Source organism: Dermacentor albipictus, unplaced genomic scaffold, assembly GCF_038994185.2.
Source record: "Dermacentor albipictus isolate Rhodes 1998 colony unplaced genomic scaffold, USDA_Dalb.pri_finalv2 scaffold_15, whole genome shotgun sequence".
Taxonomy (NCBI): Eukaryota; Metazoa; Arthropoda; class Arachnida; order Ixodida; family Ixodidae; genus Dermacentor; species Dermacentor albipictus.
The window spans coordinates 6,134,803-6,156,616 of NW_027225569.1; the positions used below are offsets into that span (position 1 = coordinate 6,134,803).

At 47.2% G+C, this 21,814-nt stretch overlaps 1 non-coding gene across 1 annotated transcript; it reads left to right on the forward strand.

The window, feature by feature from the left end:
* Window positions 1–20,623: 20,623 nt before the first annotated feature.
* TRNAG-UCC (transfer RNA glycine (anticodon UCC)) lies at window positions 20,624–20,695 on the forward strand. The gene has a single exon. It is a non-coding gene; the product is annotated as a tRNA-Gly (tRNA).
* The last annotated feature ends 1,119 nt before the right edge of the window (window positions 20,696–21,814 follow it).

Genomic DNA, 21,814 nt, shown 5'->3' on the forward strand with positions numbered 1-21,814 from the left:
TCCTTCCCCCAGTGTAGGGTAGCCAACCAGACGCGTTTGCGCTGTTCCCATTTCGATTTTTTTCCATAAACATTTGTAGATGTTATCATTAGGGTACGCATTAGCGATTATTGGGGTTTCTTGCCCATGCGGTGCTGACTTCGAAAGTGCATTCAACTACATTCTAAAGGCAGCCTCTAGGGCGTATGGGATGCCATAGCTACACCCGTATAAATATGAACCCTCGCATCAAGCGTTCGTCTACCTTATCGGACATGCACACCAAAACGCTTGAGAGACATTCTCTGTTTCTATATTTTTTATTCCCTTTTATTAGCCTCCGTGGCGCTTCCAGTAGTCCCAGATAAGCACGCTCTCCATCATTTAAAGCAGCTATCTCACCTCCCACAGGAATCTGCATCGGTCACCCCAACACCTTTCCTTCTGATTACGTGCTGCATTCTACATTAAAAAAGGCGCCAAGACACTGAACTGGTTGCGGAGTCCGCTCACCGAAGTGTGACAAATGCTTCCACTTTTCGGAATGTCTGCAAAGGAAGCACTTAATGGTGCTTCTCACCTACCCACCAGCAACTGCACGAAGTCAGAGAGTCGGAAATAACAAGAAAATGCCAAGGTTCTGACACTCTCCATTATGCACTCCCAGTCGTCCCTTCACTTTAATGGTCCGATCAAAATAAAAGGCGTGCAGTGCGTGTCAGCATCATAATGGCACCCCTTTTGCTCTTCTTTCAAGCGCAAACATTTAGTTTATTAAGAGTCCCTACGCCAAAACACATGAGATACAAGGCGAAATTTCGCTTGCCAGTTGGTTTTATTCAAATGTGGTCGCAACATGTAAGCAGTTCCCGCTACCACAGTTGCATTTTGTTGCCAGTTATAAAAGAACTCCCACGGATGGCTCTACCTTAAAGAAGGTCTGCTGCTACATCGACGTCTCCCCTTCTCAGCAATCTCACATATAGCGAGCAGTAATTGGTGTGTTTGCGGGATATGGTGCGATGACCACAAGTTCGTACTGTTGTCATCACTAGGTCAAAGTGCAGAGGTTGCGGAAATTAAGTGATTCGCCGTGTGTTAACATTGGGCCCAGGAATAATAGCCTACCATTGCAGTTTGCGCAGCAGAGGTCACTGTCGTGCCTACGGTTTGTACAGGATGTCTTCGCGAAGTTCGGCGACTCACGGAACGTGTTCGGAGTCATCCCGGCCGAGATTCCACGAGAAAGATTGAGAGAGAAAACAGTCGAGCAAATATCGATAGAATCTGTGGCGTCCATCAAAAGACGCAAGAGTAAAGTAGCGTAACCAAGGCACAAACAAATCCGGAGACCCCTCAGCCCATTGCGATAAATACGGAGATGTCTGTTCAGCCGTGGCGAACATTTACTTTGCTTAAGAGCAGTAGTTAACAAGCTCAACAATGTGTATGCGCAAGAGACGCTAAGAGTAATGACGCAACAGCAACAGAAAAATGGTGGAGACAGGATTGCCACACGCATAGGTAACTTTGCGATATCAAGGAAACATGGACAGTGTGCGAAGTTAAAATACAGTAACGCCTAATTATCTCGCAGTGCCTATGTGACTTCTTACCGCCACTCCTATTCAATGGAGATGTCATCATATATTACAATCATCATAAACCATCCCCATCTAGTGGAAAGGCTATAAAGAGGAGACTTACGGCCGTGGGAAAAAATGGGCATAATACTGTCGCGAAAAGAGTATAGCGCGGGCCTCTTTGCTTGCTTTCCGAGAATTTTGTGGGCTCCTCGACGCGGGAGGAGACCTTTGTACCCCAAATAACGCGGCGGCGCCGGAGCGCGTCTTCGTCCCACGCTCCGCTGTCAAAAGCTGATTAGTTATGGTCAGAGTGTTTTTGTGTACGGAGTGTTGACGCGACCATTTCTTGACCCCTTGAACTCTGACGCTCCTTGGATGATGTCGGCTTGCCTGATTGCTCGGAGTAACGAAGTAGCCCATTGGTGGCGAAAAGTGTCTCTTGGATGCTGTGTAAACTTATTTAAGGGATAGTTCGAGTAGTTTTTGGGAGTGAGCAAGTAGACAGCAGCAGACGGCGCAACTTCACCAGGGGAGACCAAGCAGGTCAGGCAGGCCGACGACGACGGGTATGGCATCGTTCTGTTTGTAAATATTTTTGTACAGTGTTAACTTAGAGTAAAATATCAAGTAAATAAACCTAGCTGTTGAAATGCTACTTCTCGTCGTCGTACCTGTGGATTTGGACTTGCCCCAGCCAGAGCTCATCCCCATTCATCTCCGTCTCCCTGGTGAGCTGATGCGTCAGATATCTCACGGCTGCGTCACTCCGCTACAATACGAGCGTGCCAAGTTACTTGAAAAGCCCTGACAAACACGTTCGAAAGAAGGTGAAAACTTGAATTTATCAGCAGTAGTCAAACAAGAAACATCGTCCTAAGCCAATGTTTCCACAAGGGGACTTGTTTTCGTCAGGGCGGCAATTGCTTTCCTTAGCATCGTTTTTTATGTACGTGTTGCTAGCTCTGCCCCACCCCCAACGGGGCATGAGGAGGAGTATAGCCCGGGGCATGGGGTGCCGTAGTTAACGTCAGGCTTAGCTCCACCACACATGTTCCGGCCTATTCTCCGGCTCCTCTCCCGTTGAGGATGGGGGAGAGCGAACAACACGTACATAAAAAACGATGCGACACTCACGAAGATAAGTTCCCTTGCAGAAACATCGGCTTAGGACGAAGTTCCTTGTTCGGCTACTGCTAGTAATTCCCCGAAAACCACCTGTTAGGTTTGGATTGTGGGATATCGTGATGAGGTAGACGTGAAGACCTTGCAACTGCATCAAGACCGAAAGTTGGGTCAGTTGGTTAGGAGTCATTGTGAGGTTCGTAACGCAAGACACGGACAATAGGAAGCACCGTGTTGTCGTTTCTTAGCTTCATTTTGTCTGTGTTTTGTGTTGCGATTTTACGAACCTTAGAATGACCTCGCAACTGTTGGGCCAGCTGTATGCGCAGGTACGACCATTTTCGGTTGGTGGTACAGCCGGAGGAGGCGTCACAGATCACTTTCAAGACACACGAGTGCCGGCAACGCGTCCCTACGGCGTATGCCAGAGGCGTCTACAACGGCGTCCGCGATTCGCGTGGCCAACGTCGTAGGAGACGCCACAGTTTTCTCCACTCTGCACGGAGTGGCGGGCGAGGAGGAAATCGAAACACCGTAGCAGCCGCCGGAGAAAAACGCCCCTCCTCCCTTGCTCAGTGGTGATGTTGCTTTCTTGCTGAGAATGAGCACACGGGTTGGATTGCCTGCCAAGGTGGCTACCATTCGGCGAGGACGATTTACAAAAGAAAAAAAGAAAGCAAGCAAACGCTTCTCTAGATAAAATTAAGCGCACGTTAAGAAGCACGGGTGGCCGAAATTATCCCAGGATCCCCATTGCGGCGGGCTACAACGTAGTTTTGCGACGCTAATCCTCGATTAGGTTTCATTACTGTACGGTGCGCTATCTAAATTTCTGTGCTAGTATACAAATTTATTTTGTCAACAACAGCCTCCCGTTGAGTTTTCCAACGCGCGAGTCACCGATATGAGCCGGCCCAACCAGTAGTACCAATTTTTTTTTTCTTATATATAATGCTATCGCTTTATTCGAAATGTTGATTTACTTCTGGTGCCTACTACACTACGTGGGTCTGAGTTGGTAGATATTGTATTGCGGTAATGGTATGCATTTGAGCAAATACAAAATTAGTAGCAGGATAGCGTGAACGAAACTCATCAGCTGTCAGCGGACACCTTTATAAATGATATGTACGGTTAAACTCTAACTTTGAGCAGCGATTTCATTAGGGCTAGTTCAGAATGCTTGTAACTTGTTACTACTAGTAGATTTGCAAAATTCACGCTAACAGCTGAAAACCTCTCGGGCGAGAAGACTAAACCTGCTTGGGCTACAGGCCAGAAGGCGACCATGAACCAACTTCGCGCGCTGCCATTAAACACGCCTTGCTTATCGTATCTGATAAAAAGCACGGCTTACGAAGGGAAACGACCGCGAGGAGAGGTTCTTGTTTTTGCTTCTGCGCGTTTTCTTCCGCGCCAGCACTTAGCATTCTCGAGGACTTCATTCCAATCCGCTGCGGCTAATAGCCGCGCAAGCAGTGATCCAGCCAGAAAAGCAGGCACGCATACGTAAAACCGAAGCAGCAAAACCGGGTTCGCCTAAGCGCGTCCCTGTCTCTTCGTCGCGCGGAACACAGTTGCTGCTCCCGATCGACGCAGGTGTCCGCTGAATTTCCAGGCATGAAAGCATGAAACAAGTCCAATAAAGATGCAAAACTAATGAAAAAAACAAGAACGGAGGGGGGATTAAGACCGCAGTCGCCATCCATTTTTCACCAACCTTGGTGGGTCGTGCCCCGTTGCCTACAATGTAGCAAACGCGAACGCCGTAGCGCGCACGCCGTGCTTTGCTCTCGAGCACGTCGACATGCAGTATCGCACCGGTTTTGGCCATTTGTCAGCTCTCGGGCACAAAAACACCGCCTCCGAAACGGCTTGCTTTCTCGACGCCCTGTCGCTACACCGTGCCGCATCCAGCAACCCTTGGGGCTGTGAACGACGGTGGGGGGGCCAGTTCAGGAAAAACGTCGATATCGGTTGTTTATTAAAATATACCTTTGAAAGGTGTAGATGGAGATAACGGTTATATAAAGTGCCCTCAGGAGTGCACTGCCGTGGAAAGCTACACCGTAGCTGAATGAATGGGTGAGAGGGCAAGAGGAAATAATGCAGCTAGGATGCCACAAGCATACGGAATCGGCGGCAGAAATAAACGCATTGGCCTCTTGAGGACTTCTAGCTCAGTATTGCGCTGTTTTCGAAGCAACGTACGAACATGTTTGCATGAATACAAGACAATCACATGCATCCTAGGAATAAAGTTCATTCAACGGACAATATGAACTACGCTGCAAAAAGTCAAAAAGTGCTAATTCTTTCTATCACACGCTTTTCATATCGCATGCTATGAAATAGTAGAAATGACAAAAACCTGCCTGACGATCTTTTCAATGGCCACTAAATGAATGTAATATTGTAAACATTAAAACGTGCTCATTGCTCCTGGAGACATGGCAAACCTCCGTGTGTCACCACTTGCTTATTGCTGCTGCACCTGTAATCATCCGTTCTGCGTCGCTCGCAAAAATTGCCCGTGAAGCTGGACTTTGGAACCACCTTCATAGTGGGTTGCAACTGATCGCTGTAAAAAAACGCATAGAGAGATAGAAAAACATTTAATGAATCATAAAATAGAATTCTCGCGGATCGAGGTCTTCTCTTCTTCACGCTGTCTTCTCGTCGAAGGGAAGCCTCTTCAGCACGGGTGGTCCCTCAGTCCAGGGCTCTACTGAGTTTGGCCGCGTCCCTAGCGTGCTCCACCATCCTTCTTTGGACGGCGAGCTCGCAAATGACGAGCCGGCTCTCCCAATGCTCCGCACTCGGGGGTTTATGATCGCGGAATGCGTCGTTTCGTTCGCATTCCCAAGTTATGTGATAGAGTGTGGGTGTAGCCCCGCACCAGAGGCAGGTGTCCCTATACTGCGTTGGGAACATCTTGTTGAATATGAAAAGGTTGGGGAAGGTGTTTGCCTGGAGCCTACGCCAGCCCGTTGCTTCCTCCTTCGTCAGCGCTTTATGGCGCGGTGGGTCCGATAGCAGAGGTGGCGTAGAGGTAGAACACCCGCCTCGCGTGCAAGAGGTCCGTGGTTCGAATCCCGGTGCCGGCAATTTTCCACCGGATTTAAAAAAAAAAGAAAAATCCGCGTGTTGATAAAATTGCACAAACAGGCCTGGAGTGTGGCCTGATCCCGGTGACCAGAACCGGTAACGCACTCCCTCACCAGAGCAGGATTGGCCACCCTGGTGCAGTACTTGGCCACAACCTCCTATGAACAGAACAATCAAACCCCGGCCCTCAGTCCCCAGCAGCTGCAAAGCAACTGACCACGGCGGCGGTCAGACCTGCGACGCAGCAGAGGGTGCTAAGAATCACTGACTCCGGACAGGCCGCCAATGGAATATGAACCTGGAAACGTTTAACGCTAGAACGTTATCTAGTGAGGCGAGTCTAGCAGTGATATTGGAGGAATTAGAGGGCACTAAATGGGATATAATAGGGCTCAGTGAAGTTAGGAGGCCAAAAGAAGCATATACAGTGCTAAATAGCGGGCACGTCCTGTGCTACCGGGGCTTAGCGGAGAGAAGAGAACTGGGAGTCGGATTCCTGGTTAATAAGAATATAGCTGGTAACATACAGGAATTCTATAGCATTAACGAGAGGCTGGCAGGTATTGTTGTGAAACTTAATAAGAGGTACAAAATGAAGATTGTACAGGTCTACGCCCCTACATCCAATCATGATGACCAGGAAGTCGAAAGCTTCTATGAAGACGTGGAATCGGCGATGGGTAGAGTGAAAACTAAATACACTATACTAATGGGCGACTTTAATGCCAAGGTAGGCAAGAAGCAGGCTGGAGACAAGGCAGTGGGCGAATATCGCATAGGCACTAGGAATAGCAGGGGAGAGTTATTAGTAGAGTTTGCGGAACAGAATAATATGAGGCTAATATGAGGCTTGCGATTCACCTTCTTCCGCAAGCGGGATAGCCGAAAGTGGACGTGGAGGAGCCTGAACGGCGAGACTAGAAGTGAAATAGACTTCATACTCTGCGCTAACCCTGGTATCATACAAGATGTGGACGTACTCGGCAAGGTGCGCTGCAGTGACCACAGGATGGTAAGAACTCGAATTAGCCTAGACCTCAGGAGGGAACGGAAGAAACTGGTACATAAGAAGCCGATTAATGAGTTAGCGGTAAGAGGGAAAATAGAGGAATTCCAGATCAAGCTACAGAACAGGTATTCAGCTTTAACTCAGGAAGAGGACCTTAGTGTTGAAGCAATGAACGACAATCTTGTGGACATCATTAAGGAGTGTGCAATAGAAGTCGGTGGTAACTCCGTTAGGCAAGGTACCAGCAAACTATCGCAGGAGACGAAAGATCTGATCAAGAAACGCCAATGTATGAAAGCATCTAACCCTACAGCTAGAATAAAACTGGCAGAACTTTCGAAGTTAATCAACAAGCGTAAGACAGCTGACATAAGGAAGTATAACATGGATAGAATTGAACATGCTCTCAGGAACGGAGGAAGCCTAAAAACAGTGAAGAAGAAACTAGGAATTGGCAAGAATCAGATGTATGCGTTAAGAGACAAAGCCGGCAATATCATTACTAATATGGATGAGATAGTTCAAGTGGCTGAGGAGTTCTATAGAGATTTATACAGTACCAGTGGCACCCACGACGATAATGGAAGAGAAAATTGTCTTGAGGAATTCGAAATCCCGAAGGTAACGCCGGAAGAAGTAAAGAAAGCCTTAGGAGATATGCAAAGGGGGAAGGCAGCTGGGGAGGATCAGGTAACAGCAGATTTGTTGAAGGATGGTGGACAGATTGTTCTAGAGAAACTGGCCACCCTGTATACGCAATGCCTCATGACCTCAAGCGTACCGGAATCTTGGAAGAGCGCTAACATAATCCTAATCCATAAGAAAGGGGACGCCAAAGACTTGAAAAATTATAGACCGATCAGCTTCCTGTCCGTTGCCTACAAAGTATTTACTAAGGTAATTGCAAATAGAATCAGGAACACCTTAGACTTCTGTCAACCAAAGGACCAGGCAGGATTCCGTAAAGGCTACTCAACAATAGACCATATTCACACTATCAATCAAGTGATAGAGAAATGTGCAGAATATAACCAACCCTTATATATAGCTTTCATTGATTACGAGAAAGCGTTTGATTCAGTCAAAACCTCAGCAGTCATGGAGGCATTACGGAATCAGGGTGTAGATGAGCCATATGTAAAAATACTGGAAGATATCTATAGCGGCTCCACAGCCACCGTAGTCCTCCATAAAGCAAGCAACAAAATCCCAATAAAGAAAGGCGTCAGGCAGGGAGATACGATATCTCCAATGCTATTCACAGCGTGTTTACAGGAGGTATTCAGAGACCTGGATTGGGAAGAATTGGGGATGAAAGTTAATAGAGAATACCTTAGTAACTTGCGATTCGCTGATGATATTGCCTTGCTTAGTAACTCAGGGGACCAATTGCAATGCATGCTCACTGACCTGGAGAGGCAAAGCAGAAGAGTGGGTCTAAAAATTAATCTGCAGAAAACTAAATTAATGCTTAACAGTCTCGGGAGAAAACAGCAATTTACAATAGGCAGCGAGGCACTGGAAGTCGTAAGGGAATACATCCACTTAGGGCAGCTAGTGACGGCGGATCCGGATCTTGAGACGGAAATAATCAGAAGAATAAGAATGGGCTGGGGTGCGTTTGGCAGGCATTCCCAAATCATGAACAGCAGGTTGCCATTATCCCTCAAGAGAAAAGTATATAATAGCTGTGTCTTACCAGTACTCGCCTACGGGGCAGAAACCTGGAGGCTTACGAAAAGGGTTCTACTCAAATTGAGGACGACACAACGAGCTATGGAAAGAAGAATGATAGGTGTAACGTTAAGGGATAAGAAAAGAGCAGATTGGGTGAGGGAACAAACGCGAGTTAATGACATCTTAGTTGAAATCAAGAAAAAAAAATCGGCATGGGCAGGACATGTAATGAGGAGGGAAGATAACCGATGGTCATTAAGGGTTACGGACTGGATCCCAAGGGAAGGGAAGCGTAGCAGGGGGCGGCAGAAAGTTAGGTGGGCGGATGAGATTAAGAAGTTTGCAGGCACGGCATGGCCACAATTAGTACATGACCGGGGTTGTTGGAGAAGTATGGGAGAGGCCTTTGCCCTGCAGTGGGCGCAACCAGGCTGCTGCTGATGATGATGATGGGTACTTGAATCTAGTCCCCCTGTAGTGTTGCAGTAATTCCGAATAACTGTCACTGAGGAAAGAAAAAGAAATTGCCAATGTTACATGCCACCTTGATGCACTCTGGCTACTTTTGGAATCTTGCAGATTTTGATTGCTGCGGAAGTAAAATGCCAGATCACGAGCACCAGAGGTGTACATTTTTTAAGACCAATATCTTCTGGTTGGTCGGCAGCTCGATTATCAAAATTATGCTACCAGTGTCGTGTACGGGTCGCCGAGATACGTAGATCTGTATCATACAAGTTCGATTATTTCAGTGGGATATATAGAGCGACTAGGACATTAACCGTGCTACGTATACGAGTTCAGTCCACCGATATATTGTCGTGATCGATAATGAACGCTAAAAGATACGTCTTTCAGCACTTGTCTTCTGCTTCTTTGTTTCTTCGTTTTATTTCCCCCTTTTTTTAATGACTGCAGTTTATTTTTGATGGCTGACATGAGCGGGCGCTCTATTCGCGGACAACTTTCTGGGGCATTGAAGGGAAAGCGACGGGTGCGTGGCTGCTGCGTATGTGCTACCGTGCCAAGCAGACCGGTAGCTTTTGACAGTGCTTTTGGTTGCTCGGAACAGACGCAGAATCAACGCAGCTTCCACGTGCAACGGTTTCGCGTTTACCCAGACGCGGATGGGAAAAGTCGCAAAATAAGTAAACTTTCACATGCAGTCGTGTGTTTTGCCTTATTTACTGTTGCAAACAAGGTGTTTATGTTTTATGTTTATGTTTATTTATGTTTTCCGAACTACTAACGTGGATGAAAACATCGGACTCGTTTCAGAAGAGCTCTCACTTGTGCCCACTCTTTCCCTCCGTAGTTTTCCCTTCATTACCACAGAAAGTTTCCGCGAGTATAGGTGGCGTATTTTCCCACGGCTATTCATTCACTAAGCAACGATCCCATTGAAAGCACAAAAGTCGAACTCCTTCTATTCCAACCTGTGCCGAGCAATTCATCCTGCCTGGCGCTTTTTACTGGATAACTTGGTTGCTCAGGCAACCATAATTTCTGGAAGACGAACTATTTTTCAATTTTAGTGAATTATTGGGCGCAAGGCCCGAGAACTAACCTGTGGTTAGTGGACATCTCCATGTTGTGAGTATAGTGTATTCTCAGTGCCACACACCCAGCGTGCGTGTAAACGGGCAGGGAACGCCTCCTATTGCAAGACAAGAACGAAGCAACCTGGGAGAACACTCAAGGGCCCGCATGATCGGAATGCTTCATTAAGCCACATCATGCATACGGAGTCGTTAACTAACTCGTAATCTTGCCACAGGTCTCATCGTCATTGTACATGGCACCAGCTTAACTAGCACATATTGATCCCACTCCTTTCCCCTAAACATTCCGTCTTTCCTATTATAGATAATCAAAAACTTTCACGCAATAGCGCATTGCAAATTCCATGCGAAGGATATTTATCCCCGTTTTCCTCGGCGGAAGTGATTCGAACTAGGTAGACGCTGTATTTCCATAGTTGACCGAAAGTTGACGCGCATGCCATAAGCTCCATGTGTGCGCGGCATCGTCGACGCTGTTTCATGTGCACGTCATGATGTACGCACAGTGCAAAAGCCTTCTGCGTGCCTGTTTTCATTAAAAAAATATTGTGTGTATTGTTTCGCCGAAGCGAAATCGATAAACTTGCCAAGCTTAGGAAAAGATATTGCGCCACAGGCAGACCATGAACGAAAGGACATCGACATGAATAGGCTGAAATAGTGCGCTTACATGGTTCAATACCTTCACGTGCGTGTGTCTCTTTGGTGCGGTATTTTTTCTTAAGCATTAACAACGAACTCGCCCAAGGACAAGTTGAACTGCCCAAGTTTTTTCTTTAAGAAAACCTATATTTAACTCCTCACGGTGCCACTTCAGATATTGATCACTCCTATAGCAAACAGAAAAATTCGCTTACGTTCTGGATCCTCACAAATGCGTATTTTAGTTTCACCTACTCTACTTCACGACCGCGTTTTATCATACCTAATGTTCTTGTGCCCAAGCACAGCAGCTGCTGCTGGAACTGCCTCTCATGTTAGTTTTAAAGAGCAAAAGGTGTTGCGCCGCACTGAAGAACAGCGGCATATATACTACGACCCACGTCATGCTAGAAAAACCGAGTTCAGCAATCATATGATGCAGTTTTCCCTTTACAATGTCACGCAGATCCCAGTTATTGTGCACGATAACACACGGCGCTCTTCTGTGGGCACCACTCAACCCACAAGTCATTCGTGTTTCCTGCGTTTACTGGAGTCAGGCCATTTATTTTTGTAGTTTCGGAGATGACTGTCAAACTGCTATTACAATGGCGTTGAAAGCGCGCGCAAACGACGCGGACACTTGAGCTTAAAGTGCTTCTGTAATTGCACTTACTAAGAAAAAGAACACAATTTTCTAACTGCTCCGTGAACTCGGAAGTTCACACGTGGTTTACAGAAACACGTTAAGTAGGTGGATATTGTGAAATTAAAAGCGTGTGACATTGGAGTCGCCCGCCGTTATGGTAGAGTGTCGCCATCGTCATGGACGGCGGTACTTGGAACACGAATGCGGTGGATCACCGCTCAGTATGATTGTGCGCTTGAGTATTTGAAATCATAAAGCCATGCGTCGGAGACATATAAGCTCAACAGGGATAAAAATTTGAATCATAAATAATTCTCGCATTAAATGCGCGTACAAGAAACCGCACGTGGAAGTTCATGTTATACAAGGCAACAATTTGCTGTGATTACGTCCCCGAAGGTATACAGATTCGAAACTTTAGGGTGGTATCCCTGCTGGATTTTAATGCAGCCCGTAAAACAGATATAATAAGAATACTCATCTGTTAGGCTGACCGACTGTTTAGATTTCGGAACGCAGTTATACGATGATAATAATGATGACAGTTATGACAGCAATTATGATGATGGTAATGATGATTGTTCAATAACATCCCCTTTGAATCGAGGCGGTGAGAAATATTAACGCGACAGCGTTAAGGAGTTCGTGTCGCAGAAAAGCCGGTGTCGTCGGCGTTGGCCGTGAGCGATAAATCCCAGCAGGCACTTCATGAATAAAAAGAATTGGAGGACGCTTAAGCTTCGCCTTCAACAGTGGAACGCGAAAGCGTTCCCGTCGACCCGCCAAGGGGTGTAAGACAATGGGCTACGGCGCAGGGACTACGCGCCCCGCATCGGACGCGGTGAGCAACGCAGCGTTCGGCGCGACAACGAAATGTGCGCCTGAGCAAGCGCCGCACGGCATGGGCTGGGTGGGAATCGAACCAGGGTCTCCGGAGTTGACTGAGGCGGAGACGCTACCGCTGAGCCACGAGTTTTTTTTTTTTCTTTATTAACTGAGCCACGAGTTCGATGCTTCAAAGCGGTACAAAAGCGCCTCTAGTGAATGCGGTGTTGCCTTAGAAACGAGCTGTTTCTAAGGCTCAGGCGTGCGTCGCTTGCTCAGGCGCACATTTCGTTGGCGCGCCGAACGCTGCGTTGCTCGACGTTCACCGCGTTCGGGGCGCGTAGTCGCTGCGCCGTAGCCCATTGTCTTACACCCCTTGGCGGGTCGACGGGAACGCTGTCGCGTTCCACTCTTGAAGGCGAAGCTTAAGCGTCCTCCAATTTTTCACCTATCCAGTTTGAGGGCAGGCTAAACGTGATTTTCAGTGTAGCACTTTCTCTACAGCTCCCTAACATATTTTCTCTTCCTGAAAACTTCTATATCCATCTAGAACCGCTCGCTACCTATTCCTGGAACGGATCCGGTCCCATGAATCTCTTCGCTGACTTTTTTCCCCACCAACACTCTAGACGTCTCCCGCTCATTTCCACTGCTGACCGGTTAAAGCTGCCAGCCATGTTAAATCGCAGCACTTCTGGCAACGCGAGAATACATTTCTTTTTTTTTTTTGTGCGCTGGCGCTACCATCCAGTATCCGAATGGCGGCATAGCAGTGCCTACAAAAAAAAATTCAGCACTGTTCCGATTATTGGAAGCAGCATGTTGAGAAAAAGCATGGCACTTGTGATACTTATTATTGAAAGAACTGACCGTAACATGCCCGTGTTGCAACTCATATTGAGCGCGATAGAACGTACCTATGGGTCTCGCTCAGTGGATACCTCCGCATTCCATTAGGATGGGTTGAGTGTTCTCCGTATTTTTGCAGAAGCAGACGTAGGCCTAATTTTATCGCGAATATTTCCTGCCATGTGTTTTTGTCCTGAGTGAACTAGTTCGAGCATCATATAGCGAGGCACTGGACTCTGTGTCATCCAGTAAATTTCCTCTTCTAATGTCCTTATACCGTTCATGTAAATCTCAATGGTCTATTTTGTTTCCATGCTTTCTCGCTTTCCTTTTGATTATCTATTTGGTTTTTTGTCTATATTACCGTCTGTTTGAGTGCGTATATTTGTTTCCGGTTTTCCATTTGCACTTTCAGTTCCCCCACTTGGTCGCCAATTGCTTGACTTATTCTTCCCTTCTATTCTTGCACTTCTTAGGTACAAGCATTTGTGCACCTTATTCGCCTTTTTATTTTCATCCATGTTTCTTACTCTTTCTTAAAAGGTAATCTTGCTCTGTGCTTCCCTGACTTGAAAAGAGGTTAAATTCATGTCAGCCGGCCCTGCACCATATGTGATTTTAGCGTGGATCCCCAAAGTCAACCAGACTACCAATCTGCGATCAACTTCTAACCCCGACACAATATCTAGTACGGCCACGTGCACTTATATCCTTTGGCGTAAAGAAAGTCTACAGTTTCTTACAGGAATCATCAGAGGGAACTGTGGCACTAATGTCCATGGGAGATGTGAGCATAGCAGTTCAGTGGGCGTGGGAATGATTGTTAGAAAGTGGATTAGCCAAGCATTGCTTTTTGCTTTGACCGGCTTTCTGGCGTTGCAAATCGATAACCTCCAACAACATATTGCGTTACAAATGCCAGAATTCTTAATAATTACGCATGTGCAGAGATAATACCTGCTTTGGCGTGTTTAGAAAATTACCCGTGCTTGAGAATTTGCAGTTATGGGCGATAAATACTATCGCAAGAGCGTCTCAAGCCAAAAGCATGAAGATTGAACCAATTCATGTAATAACCATGATTCCCGTGACAGCTGAATGACTGAGCCCCAGGGTCTCCTTCTAGAAATATTAATACTGAACTTTATGAAACGCACGTCTGTAGTAAAAACAGTACGATGAAAACATATTCATCTCCCCGTGAATTCAGTGTCCGCTCCCTATCCCCTTGTCAGCACTGCGGTGTCAGATAGCTCACCTAACGTAATAAAGGAATGACGCAAAAGTCCTCCGTTACATCTCGTCTCTTACAATTTTAATAATTGAACCGTTGAAACTATATTAAGCGCATGGTTGTGCGCTTGAAGTATGCCGCATGGCTGTGTGCTTGGACACATCATCTCCTAGAATGGAGGCGTCCATCCCTTTGGGCTCACCCTCGCACGTTTTGCATTACGTCTTCCTGAGCATTTGTCAACGTCTCTGCGAGTTTTCTCACAAAGTTCAACTGCGTCAAGATTGCGGCCGCGATCTTGTAGGTGAGAGAGAGCCTGCGAGCATGAGCCGAAAAGTAAGGTAGCTTGATGCGCGCTGTCCTCTCGCGCGTGGTTGGGGGGCGGGGGGGGGGGGGGGGCGTTTACGCGATCAAACGCGATCTAGGAGGGAAAGCGGTGAACAAGACAGCTCGACGACCCTTCCTCTAGCCCCGCTCACGTGGCGCGGCTCAGCGCAAACGGGCCACACGGTAATCTGCTGCGGCTGCAAAAATAGAGCGAGCCGTGATGGCTAGTGCCTCTGCTCTCGCTCTGTTCCCGAGCGCCTATAGTGTTAGAGGTCGAGCAACCGGAAGTTTCCAAGATTGACTGAAGCGAAAAGCAGCACGAAGCGCTGGCTCGCCGCTGATACCGCTCCTTCTGATGCCGACGCTGTGAGAATAAGTCCTCGGGGTGATCGAGCAAGACCTGTTCACGTATCATGCGCGCGCGTGACACCGCGCTTGTTACATTTATTAGCATGCAAGTTTTCGTGTTCTTTACACGTCCGATAAAACTAGAAACCTTACTTCGTGAACTTGCCTAATGCTTCGCCATCGCTAATAGTGCTTCGACGTTTCGGGCAATGCAGAGACGTTTATCTTCCGACGAGGTTAATTCTTTTATTCAAACGTGCTTTGAAAGTACTATACATAGGCGAATCGAAACATGCGAGTAATTTTTCACTCAAGGTCTGACCGAAGGCCTAAGTATTCGATTTCCAGCTGCTGCGGCTGCATTCCTGTTCCCATTTTTTAAATGAAAAGGGTGCCTTACGTGAACCACAAGCGCAAGCGCAGGTGAGCTTTGAAGTCTCGCTAGTCAAGGTGGGTGAACTTGAAGCGTGCGCGACGTGTGGCGCGCTCCTTATCTTTACACCTGCCTGGGAAAAGCCAGAATTTGTTGGTTTTCTGCTATTCGCATTCCGCACTCGCTCTTTTGGTACCTTCCTTTGCTGAAAACATTTCTTTTTATTTATTACGTCACCTCAGCAGCATGAATTAAAACTTAAAAGCGCGAGCCTTTGGTGACTGTGTTGTCCAACTCGTAAAGTTATTTTTGCCTATAGGCAAGTTTTCTCCTACGTAATGGAACAATAAACAGTGACAGTTACTTTCTTAAAGGGGAATTAAGTATTGAATTCATCCCCCCCCCCCGCCTCAGGAACACACAGGGAGACCCAATGTCTGTGGCCTCTGCCGGGGCAGAGCAAGGTCGCAAGTCGATGCAAGGCTGCGTGTAAGTGCTATTACTGAGACAGAATTAAGAAATGTAGGTTCAATGCACATGGGGCTATGCATAAAGCCGCATGTGTGTGTGTGTGTGTGTGTGTGTGCGCGTGTGCGTGTGCGTGTGCGCGCGCGCGTGTGTGTGTGTGTGTGTGTGTGTGTGTGTGTGTGTGTGTGTGTGTGTGTGTGTGTGTGTGTGTGTGTGTGTGTGTGTGTGTGTGTGTGTGTGACCATAGAAGACAACCCAACCAACAGCCGGCAAATTCTTGGCCGACTCACCCCCGTGAATATGGGTCATTTGTTCAGAGCACAAACGAACAGCCTGCGCGTAGAATGGGTGCAATGTATTTTCCTCCGTTGCATTGGCGCCGTTTGCTAAGAAGGAGACCCTCAGCGCTTTGCCATTGAACATCGTGCTCCAAAGCGGCAGCCAGCTTGTGCACCAACATTCGTAACCCTAAACCGCCGCACCGGCCTCGGACGGCCTTCAGGTAGTCACAGCGACATCGGTATAGGGTGGGTGCATCACTGGTGACGGTGTCCTTGCGCAGGCTATCTCCGCTTTGTCGCAATGTCTCCGTAACAATACTCAATTTCTTTCGCTTCATGCGTTGGTCCCGGTGCTTTTGCAACTTCTGCGCATACAACGCTTCCTGAGTAGCGCAACTTCACGCATAACTTCCATCTGCGCTAACAGCATGGAGATTCTGGCTGTGTCCGATCACTGGACGGATGCGCTGAAAAAATACATGACCGAAAGATGTCACCATAAAGCTGAAGCAGCATGCCATCGCTTTGAGTACCGCCAATATTCCACATGAACAAATTGCAGCGCGGAGTTGATGTCTGTATTTGAGGCACTTCCGTGGAGTTAAGATATTCGCTTTATGCAGATGCGATCCTACCGGCAGGCCGACAATCAGAATGTCACCAGGTACATCCACGAGAAATCACACCTTCTCAAATCTTTTAACCTTGCTTGGGCGTCCCCTGCGGGCGGCAGTCCGAGATCGATGGCATCCGAGATCCCACGCATGCGGTCATTCTTTCTGCTCAGCCAATAGAACTCAGTCTTCACACTTTTGTCCTGAAGGCAGCGGAACTGCATGATACCGCAATTTGACGTTTGGCAGTTAGAGCCCCTGAACACTCCGCTTCCCAGGTTTCGGTTTGTCCTGTGTCTTTTTCTTGAGGCCAAACGGGCCACGGCTGTAGAGACTGTCCGCAAGATCCACGACAGACCATACAATATCAAACACTCCCACTCCCAACGCTTCGTGTGAACGTTGGTGGCATAGATGAGCTTACGGAACACGTAGACACAGCAACTGATCGGTGCAACCATGCTGCGGCCTCACGCCATACGCGAATTCCAGCCCTGGACAGAGCCACCTCTTTGAGATCTTAGGCGTAGCATGCTGCCCACCAGTACTCTCGACCTGCGACTCCATACGGACGCTACGTGCAAGCTTCTGGGTGTTCCAGTTTTGGAAGAATTACCTGCAAATTTTTATCCTCAGAGCAGTTTTCCTCCTGTCGGATGACCTACAGCTCATCATCGAGGGTGGTGCGGTCCTTCGATCAATGGTCTCGGACTCAACAACTACCGCAGTCACTACAGGTGAGCCTGACGGGCCTGCAACACTTTTCTCAGTGCTCGAATGCGATAGAGCAATTTACGTAGACAATACATTACAGTTACTAGACACCAGCTTACTGGAACATCCCATTTCTACAGATGAGCACGCACCCATCTGCCTACCATTGCGACATTGCGCCGAACAGCAATCTGTCCACATTGCCGAACAAGTACGGGAAATACTGGCTGCTAACGTGACTACATCATCTTCTAGCCTCTGAGCCACCCCTGTCATCCTTGTCAGGAAGAAGAATAGCGGCCTCAGCTTTTTTGTAAACTATCGGGGAGTTAAACAAACGCACCACCGCCAATTTCCACCAACTTCCCCGCAGTGGCGATGCCGTCAACGCCGTGTGAAACTCTAGCGTCCTTTCGTCGCTTGATCTTCGTGCGACGTCCGGGCAAATCAACCTTGCCTAGGAAGACAAGAGTAAAGCACCGTTCCTTACGCCAGCCGGCTTTCACGAGTTTAGCATGCCTTTCGGGCTGCAAGCAGTGCCAAGCACATTTCAGCGTGTCATGAGTATTTTTTGTCAGTATATTGAAAGATTGAAAGACCATGTTATTGTCGTGTACCTCGACGTCGTATTAGTCGTGAGCACAACAGAAGAAGAAAGTGTTCGAAACTTTCGCGATGTACTGCAACTATTTTATACGTAGTGCCGACTGTACCGATAAAAATGCCAAAGTCTGCCGGCCAGCGTGTCTTACATTGGGCACACCAGTTCCGCAGACCTTTGCCCAAAAAGGTGGCAGCGGGAGCTAACTTTCCTACTACGATGTCTTTGGAGCAGCTGCAGGCATTTACAGGTCTCGTGTCGTACCTGCGCAAGTTTGGTTCAAACTTCGCACCGACAGCAGCTCCAGTCACGAATATGCTTAAAATAGCCTCGAGTTCTCAGTGGAGGCCTTCAAAAGACGCCGCCTTTCAAGCCCTCAAGCACCGGCTCACACAATGCCCAGTTCTGAGTCATCTCAAGGATCGGTGGGACACATAAGTTCACATTGATGCCAGCCAGGTTTGTCGAGTAGCAGTTCTCGTGCAGCACGACCAAGATGGGGATGAACATGTCGCCCACGCCAACCGCAATTATCAGACAAGGAGCACCATTACCGCTCTAACGAGCTGTGGTGTCTCGCCGTTGTCTGGCGCACTGACGAGAAGTTCTGGCGCTACCTATTCAGCCGCAAATTCACTGTCGTGACGGACAACGCTGCCATCGCATAGATGTTTGCGAAACAACACCTGAAGCACAAGTTCGCCCACTGGATAAGCTGACTACTAGACTACGCCTACGGCGCAAAGCATCGGGTGGGGGCGCTAAATGCGGTTGAAGATGCACTGTCGCTAAACCTATGCGATCAGACCACAGGCACAAAAAGGTAGGATCTAGTTTTCGCAACAGAACGTGTCTAACGATCATCGGCACGATTCAAATTTTGCATCTACAACAACCTCCCTTGGAGATAAGTAGAGCAGTTCCAAATTCGTCCTGCGCGCAAGAACTTTGCATCGTTGCCATTGGAACCACGATGAACGCCATCTAGTAATCCCCTGTACCATGCGTTCCGAAATCGTGCACGCCATTCATGATACCCCGGAAGGGGGACACATAGACTGACGAGCTCCTCTTCGTCAGATCCAGGAATGTTTTTGGTGGACCAGCACGAATAGGAGCATTCGCTCCTATTCATGCGGCATAGATGAGCTGGGCTCGTACGTTGAAAACTGCGAGGTGGGCCAAAAGCGTAAGCGTCGCACGGGATGCTGACCTGGGCTGTTCACACCCTTTCCGCAGCCTGGCACTACTGTCACAAAATCAGAATCGATTACGTGGGCCGATTACCGACTACGGTAGTAGGAAACTGGTACATGTTGGTCGCTGTGGAATACTTATCGAAGTTTGTGGAAGTCGCTGCTGTGCCTTATATCGTAGCTAGATTGGTCATAAAATTCTGGCAGGACCATTTTGAACAGACACATGGTCTACTCAAGAAGCTGCTACCGCACGGAGCGACCATGAACAGCGCGCTTACCTCCTGATTGCTGGTGTCGAACAGCACCTCGCGAAATGGGTTCATCCTGAGATGGGTTCTGCCGTAATGTTCTTTGCACAAGCCGACTCACGTTTCTTTGCGGGAAAATGGTTGTTTAATAGCAGGAAAAGAACGAAAAGCAAAGTGTCTCTTGAATTTTGCACCTAAACTGCCGCGAAAATGCATATGACATCATGAACCAAACTGGATTTTTGCATGTTTGAACATTTTTTGTTTATAAACAAGGACGGAAGTTCATTAGGTTAGCATAAAGGAGGCATTTGGTTAGCTTTTGACTTGGATTTCTGCACCACTTCACTCAGGACGACCTCTCCACCTTCGTGCCTTTAAAGTTCCACTGTTCTGTCTGCGTTTCTATAGGACGCATTGATTGTTGTCCTGATGCGTCGATCAAACCTTAGGAAGTGGGGACCAAGAAGCGCCCCAAATTAAAGCACACGCTTGGATTTTCCTCTTTTCTGGCGTATCAAGATATTGCTCACGATAAGTGTGTTGTTTTTTGCAATCCAGAAAGGACATTTACCAATTCATGCTTGTATTATCAATTGTACATATGGTCCTTTTGGGGACAGGAGAAAAAACCGAATGCCAGACTTTCATGTAGCGCACAAAATGCACCAAATACACTTTAAAAGTTGAGAAGACTCTGCATGCGGATAAGCTTGTGCGTCTAGATTGACGCACCGGGATTGCAGAAACATTCGCGCATGGTGACTTCCAATCTTGTGTGGGTAAAGTTTCACTACTTAGGAGATTTTTGCTACTACAAACAATACAAAAGTTTTATATATGAATGCTTTAAATGTTACTGCGCATCACTGCGTACAAAATTGACACTACCTAGAGTTAGAAAAGTTTAGAATGACAAGTAACCAAGCATTGTTCATGCTCAAGGTGGCCAGCACAAGCAATGAGATTACAAAGGGCTGTCGCTTACTGCATTGTCTAGCTGTCCACTCCTTTTTAGAGAAGGAAATTTGCACTCGAGCGATACAGGGGTCTAGGGCATCGCTTTGCCTTCATTTCCTCCGAATCGGTCCTTTCTAGGGCGCTGCCTTGCTTCCTCTTTCTTTCGGCATCGGCGAAGATCGGCTTGCACTAGAGCTCCAAATATATCCAACCTATATAAACCATCTTCGTAATATGCAGGCACGGCGGCGTCGGTGGTATAGTGGTTAGCATAGCTGCCTTCCAAGCAGTTGACCCGGGTTCGATTCCCGGCCGACGCAGTATTTTTTTTTTCATTCTTTAAACACCTTTTCCTTTTGTGAACAATTAACATGTGGTACTATGTCTCGATCCCCCAAGCTACACTTCGGCCCTGTTTTGATTGTATTGTCCTGATACTTTAAGCCTGGTGGAACAGTACTAGAGCAATAATCAATAAGAATTAGTAATAACAATAGAAATAGTATTGCAATGTGAACAAATAATAAACAAATACTAAGTAAGTAATAGAAATGCAACCCTGGAGGGGACAAGAAAAGTAAGCCTTCTTTTATCAAGTTGAACATCTCAGACTGTTAAAGAAACATGTCAGCTGATTGCGCATGTGCTGTTTACGTACATTTCTTGACGTGATGTAATGTTTTTGGTACCGACGGCCTACTGATTCGCAATATAATGCAGAAATTAATACTGCTTGTAATGCAGACGTGGCTCCAGTCTTATTACTGCAGTTTCTTTTAAACCCAGTTAGGTCGGTTTGATGTAAAGTATCGCAACAAAGCGTACAGTTAAAGAGGTCTTGTGACACAAATTAAGGATATTGTTTTCACTGCGTCTTCTTGTACTATGCGATGCGGCGATATTTTAACGCCAGAGGGAACGCCGCAAGCAAACTATTTGTTATTTTATTTGATTGCAGAAACCAGCTTCTTCTCCAACCACAGCTGCCAGCAATGGTGATTTTGGTAGCGGAGGTGACTTATGGTAGGTCTGACACTGAATACAGTGGCTTTTCGGTCTGATTGGCTTGACGTGCCAGGCCATAGGTAACATTTGTGCGGTCCCATCTAAGCCGCACCCACTGCACGTGTAAATAAATCAAAACATACTTTATACTTTACCAAACAATAAATGATTTCTGCTTTCGAAAATTACATATTTAAAATAATTACAATATGACGCTGCGTATGTTGTGGAACGCTTTGTACCATAGACGTTTTCGACGCGAATGCTCTGCGCGTCGCCTTAATGCCCTCTAGTCTGGCAATCGCGCCTGAACCTAGCGCGTAAAAGTATCGCCGACGTTGCCACGTGTTCCTTTGTGCTACTCCGACATAGTTCACAAGAGAGGCGTGTAAAGGTCACCATGAGGCGACCCTTCCGTTATCTCTTTCTATTTC